The sequence below is a fragment of the Pinus tabuliformis genome, chromosome 7 (genome assembly GCF_031772625.1).
Source record: "Pinus tabuliformis cultivar Carrire ecotype Pingquan chromosome 7, CPIR1, whole genome shotgun sequence".
In the NCBI taxonomy this organism is placed as follows: domain Eukaryota; kingdom Viridiplantae; phylum Streptophyta; class Pinopsida; order Pinales; family Pinaceae; genus Pinus; species Pinus tabuliformis.
The window spans coordinates 143,480,362-143,487,017 of record NC_142293.1 but is presented as its reverse complement, the minus strand read 5'-3'; positions in this window follow the sequence as shown (position 1 = coordinate 143,487,017).

The window sequence follows — 6,656 nt, the reverse complement described above, 5'->3', positions numbered from 1 at the left end:
AGGAAAAGTTAAAGACACTTCAATAGACACAAAGAACAATGCGCCTGACAGTTGAAGGACCAACTACAAAAAATCTAGTATAGGAAGTGCAACATGCCATGATACAGGGTTATGCTGACATAGCAACATTGAAGGTGGAGTTTAGTGAGTTCTGCAACAAGATCGATGCACCAGCTGAGTGACTCGAGGGTGAGTCACCATATTTGTGTCGGGGGCTTGTTGGGATGGGGTCCCTAGGGTCAATTTTGCAATATCTTTTTGTAGCGAAGATAAAGTCTCCTCAAAATGTGGAAATCAGAACGCGAAGCTAAGTAGTATTAAAGGGGCTTTAGTCCATTAGGTGGGTAGGTGATAGAGCTATTTTGAGACCCACCCAAGGTCCATGGACCATGGTGTTGTAAAGAAAATGCTATAAGTAGTTGAGTAGCAAGTCTAGAAGATAATGTTTTGTGAATAATCATTGTAAGGGAAAGGTGCTAATGCATGAAAGGTCTGTTTCTTGTAATTAGGCGAAAGGGGAATGCTCCTACAGCTGAGCGCATGGAGACCTTGGTAAGTCTACAAATTGAGTGTGTGGGCCCTGCAGCTGAGTTTGTAGGGATAAAGAGTCTATATCTGAAAGTTTACATCTAATAAAGACTGTTTTGGGCTGAAATTGATGCATTTGTTTCCTTTTATTTACTTATGAAAATTTTATGTATCTTCACTCTGTAATCTTTTTAATATGAATTAATACTTATTTACTGTGCAGAACTAGTATATCGGTAATCTTTATGCATTAGAAGTATAATTAAACACCTTCGTGAAGATCTAAAAGTAATTTAGATAGAGTTGCAGTAGTTAACGATTCGGAAGGGATAAGGTTGAGCGAAGTTAGATCTAAGACATAGGAACCTCAGGAAAACCATCAAATAGACCATTGGATGTAGGAACCTAGTTTTATCATCCCCTAGTACTGCTTTAGGTGAGATTGCAGCCTACGCTACATAGGTTCTTGTTGAAAGGGCCAGTAGTTAGGCTTTTGTTATTTGGTGTATTTAAATTTGAACCCGGGTCAAGTCCCATCAAGCCAACATGCAGTAAGAACAAAATAAAAAATCACACAAAAGAAACACACATGAACACCAGGATTTAAGGTGGAAACCCAATGGGGGAAAAACCACCTGTTGTTGTCATCTCTGTTTTCTTTTAAAAGAAAATCTTTTTACAATCTTGTACTTGTACAAAATCATACCGATGTAGGAACCCACCTGCAGAAGGCTACAACCTTCGCTTGTTCTCCAACTCCTACTGGAAGGGAGGTCCAACCCCCCAGCTCTTGTACTTGTGTAAATTTGTACTAGTACACAGACACCAGCCTGTAGAAAAATACAACCTTCACTTGTTCTTCAGCTACTACTGGAAGGGAGCTCTAACAGCCCTAACCTAATTTATGAGTGACCACTAGAAGGAAGCTCCAACTCCCTCAACTCGCAGGACCATGTTTCATAAATTTTCATACTGGATCCACCTGCTACAACACATCATAACTTGTAGGCCATGTTTCATCAAATTTTCAGGCTGGACCTGCTACCAACATTTAAGCTCAATATCAATCAACAAACTGTAACTCAATCATCAAACTCTGACACAACTGAATCAACCAATCATTGAAACCCAATCAACTGAAACTCAATCAAAACTCAACCAAAAACTCAACCAACCAACTGGAACAATCAGATCATTTTAACCAAAATACCAAACAACATATGGAACATCACAAAAACTAGATCCTGTTACTCTAAACCCTGATCAACCATCTCTCAAAATGTATACACTACTTTACAGTAGAAAACCCACATGTGTATGTGCCTTTCATGAATCATACCCGTGTATAGATCTTAAACCTTTGAAAATTGAAAATGGAACAATTTCCATTGTGAAACAAACACTGAATCGTACTCAAATATTCTGTAACATTATGAACCAATCACATGTCTTTCTCTGATCTTCAATCTCAATCAAAAAGTAACTTCAAAATTTTTCAATTAATCAATCCACAATCAGGCTATCACTGTTTAAGCATGGATCATTAAGAATACTTCATTGACAGACAACATAAACACATCAAAATCTGATTAACTCATTCGACATTGATTTTCATCAAAACCCTAGTTTATTTACATGCTTTCCTCAAAGCATATACGCGTGTGTACACTCTTTTTAGGAACCAAACACGTGTGTATGTGACTTACCAAATAAACATCCGCGTGTGTATGCGCCTTGCAGTCTATAAAACCTGCTTGTAGATCTACAAATTTAGATTCAAATCTTCATTGCAAGATAGAAAAATCATGTGTTAAGATTCCACAAATCAAATAATCCCATAATCATGATTATCATCGCAGATCTATAGGATTAGATCCATCATCAAACTCCCGGGGTGCATAATTAGTTTAGATCAAGAAAAGAATCAATAGCCCATAACATTCATATTTGCTTTAGATCTAATAATTCATAAGATTTCCATCACTTGGACTCATTACACACACTGGTCTTTGTCACCTTATATAGTTTAGCCTTTTTCAATACCACAGGTCAAAACCATAATCCAGTCGATGGTTTTCTTAGACAGGATCAAAACATCTATTACTGGGATCAATACCATAGGAAAATACCAAGGTAAGGACCCTTGATATTTAGAATACCATGGTGAGGAAACTGTACATGCCTTTGCTTATTCATACTCGCGTGTGTAACAAGCTTCGCTTAACATAACCCACATATACTTCTTGAACCTTTAATTTTATCATACCTCTGCCTCTGAACTCCTATGCCTTTTCCAAAACACTCTGTCACACCTGTAAAGCACTTTATCACATCCTGTTTACATCATTAACAGGTAGGTTTCCATCAAGAGACAAATCATCAAGTAGATTTCCATTCATCAAGTGGGTTGTCAAAAAGGCCAACTCATTAGGTAGGTTTCCATCAAGGACAACATTTAATTCATAATTCCAGCACTTTTGATGTTGGGATAACTGATTGTTTTCTTTTACAAGATCACATCTCAAAGAGTATAATTCCACTTCTAATCTTGCACAATAGGCTTCCTAGTCTTGTAGCTGATCTGACAAATTCTCATTTTCCTTGATGAGTTCCTGGTGCAACCCCAAGGTTGCCACATGCTAAACACCTTATCGGGGCTTAGTTTCCCCTTAATGGAACTTATTAAGCTTTATACCTCCATGCCCACATATATAGGTATCAGAAGCATTTTATACGCATTCGGCCTTAAAAGCCCCAAATGGATAAAAAATGACCCAAGAAATCACCCCGCCGAACACCCCTTTCCCTTTAAAAACCATGCCTTGTCCTATCAGGAGTGAAAAACCTTTGAAAAAGCTTAAAAACTATGTTTTTCCCTCTCGGAGCCAAATACTCTCCAAAATGTTGAAACAACACTTTCTCGCCTTTTTAACCAATTATATGTATAAGAGCTGCAGATCTATATCTGGGAGATTAGATGGCTTAGATTAGATCACAATATTAGTTATTGGGGTTCCAATGGTCTGCAATATCACACTATCCTTTGGCAGGGTCTGATGCGATTATCGCTAATCGCTATTGGCAATCACACCGATTATCAATTCACCACCTCCGCTCCAATGTGCCGATGCAACGAGTCGGCAATCACATATTGCTGATCCAAATGTACGATGTGACATAAGTGTCAGACCTGATAAGGTCCAAAAACTCCTATACATAGATTTTCACATCTGCTTTCTTGAATCCGGTAAGTGTTAGCGTGATTTTTCTTTGTAAATGGCTTTTGACGATGCGACAAGGAAATACACAGGATTGATGCGGTTTGGGTTTCTACAGACCCAATATCATTCAAAACCTCAGTTTAAAAGCTTTGAGGTCTGGATTCTCAGTTTAAACGCAGTTTGAGCCGATACTTAGTGTATTTTGGGTTTTCTGTCTGTGAACCTAGATTACACCAAATTTTCCTTAACCACAGGAATTTCCACTGCAAAATATGAAAACATAGGTCCAACACCAAATTAAGCCAAAATCAAAGAGAAAACATGCATGTGAGGCCTCCACGGGCCATTTATATCATAATACATGCAGCATTGATTTATTCACCATAAACACATTACAGAGTCTTGGCCTTAGGCTAGATTACACAACAAAGACCTTTGTTTCAAAAACATACGATCCACTCACTATCTCTATCCTCTTGATTCATTCCTTTTCTCTGTATATGCACACATAAACACGTAATTACAAGTTTGAGCCTCTCTGCCCCTCTCTGGCCTGATTATTCTAGTTAATGGCCTCTTTTTCCTATGCTGCCCATAGGCTTACAAATGCCTCTATTCCTCTTTCTGTCTCCCCACTTCTTCTTCTTTCAGGAAAGAAAGGAAACACATATATGCTAAGCTAACCATATCCTCCACAATTGAAGGAATAAATTATACATTTAGAATTCAAATCCTATCCTAATCTAAAAAACTATACTACTTGGCTTGGTCTCCACACAGGGAGGATCATTTGCCATTTATTCCTAATTCTGTTCAAAATTAGGAAACAAATTAACCACTTACATAATTGAAATTAACACAATTTAAATAGCCAATTATTCCTCCAACCTTTCATTAGCCAAAACATGTGACCACTCCATCACATTACTGGTTAGGCCTAGATGCACCTGCATCAGACTCCCAAAGTTTAAATTAATCATGATCTCCTGATCTTGCACTTCTGATCTGTGTCCTCCTAGATCCCATACTTGGTTTGGTAGTCTGTCCTTGGTTACTGCTGTTGTTGGTTGTCCTTCAGGTCTCCCTCCTTTACGTTGTATTGTCCCATTAGCCATGCTCTCACTATCTGCTGCTATCCTTTTCACATATCTTACTACTATTTTGCTCATCTTAATTCGCAGTTTTCCATTCCCTTCACCTGTACCATTCCTTCCAGCCAATATTCCTTTCTTCTTTTGTCCTATATTTCTTTTATTGGAATGCTACTGTATGAGTTTCAACAACTCATCCAATTATTTGTCCACTTCACTTCTCATATGTTGAATACTCTCCTCCTACAACTAATTGTGTTCTTGAATAAGAACATCATAATCTCTGTGTCCATATTTTCCCATCTACATTTCTGAAATGTATAAATGACTCCTCCATTGATCCTCTGCAATGACTTCCCTACTTCTTACTTCAATTCTCAGCATACCTGTAACCCCACAAATTTCTTGAAATCTCAGAATTTTTCCTACTTGTTTAGCTACTTGGAATATTTCTTCTTCCAGTAACTTCATTTCTGCACTCTTAAGGATTATGGAATTGTACTTGTCTGCTTCTAAAATGTCACTTCCAACCTATTCTTCATCAATAATTCCTTGTAGCATAATAGTAATTCTATTACTATCATCTCTTTAATTAAGTTCTAGTTCAACACTCCCATATTGTAGATTCGACACCATTTCATCTTTCTGAGATATTCTGATCTCATGCTTCATTAATTCGATCTGATCTTCAGAATTAACTCGGTTCAGATTGACTTCACATTGCCTTGTTCCTTCATATAAATATTCATCAGAATTAATCAATTCCATAAACACAAATACTTTACCTATCTTCCTCATTATGCCAACATTTATGACAACTCCTCTCTCATATTTGTCATTCACGACAACTTTTTCATTCTCATTCAGTTCTGGTTGTACAGTCTGGTCCCTTATTCCTTGGTTTTATTGCCTCTTTAACTCATGCCACCAATCTACCATTTCATTTTGAATTTCTCCCAAAAGTTCTGCAAAATCTTCATTTTCTACATCATCTGTCTTTAGTCCTTCTTTACTCTAGTTTTCTTCAAGGTTAATAATCTTCAATGACTATTTAATATCCACAAGGTCTTCTATATCAACCTTCAGTAGTTACTCTCCTTTGACTTCAGTCTTAAACAGTTGTCTAATATCTACATAATTTACGACAACTATGTTTAACAGTTGCTCCTCCCTCTGCCTCACATGATTATGTGAGTTTCCTTCCTTTAACTTCTGAAAAATCATATCTGCACTATTCCCTTCACTTATGACAACACTAATCAGTTGCCTTACCTCAGTGTATCCTTTGATCTCAATAATTATTTTTCCATCCTCCTTTTGAATCATCCTTTGGATGTCATCTGACTGGACATTTTCGTTCACTTGACTGTAACTTTTCTCTTTATTTTTCATATGACTATGAGTAGTCATCTCTTCGCCTGTTATGATAACCGTTTTTAATAACTGCTTGTCTTCCCTCAAGTCTATATGACCTGCAAACAAACAACAACTTTCAGTTTTCAAAATACAATACCTTTCATCTTCTTTTGATGCTTCAAGCACCAATCCTCCATCATAGATCTTTTGAATTTTAGCAGATCCTTCTTGCTGTGACTCCATTCTTTTGATTCTTTCCTTCTCTAACAGATCACTATGAATTTTTTCAAGTTCCCTGAACTCGTTCATTAGCTTGCCATTCCACCTCTGTTGCAATAGTTTCCACTTGACCCTTTTCTTCATTCTCCATTTTCGGTCTTCACTTGTCTTTCTTTATAGCCCTTCGATTATTATATTCACTTCTGCTCTCATTACTACCAGACTAGTCTCTTGTTCTTCA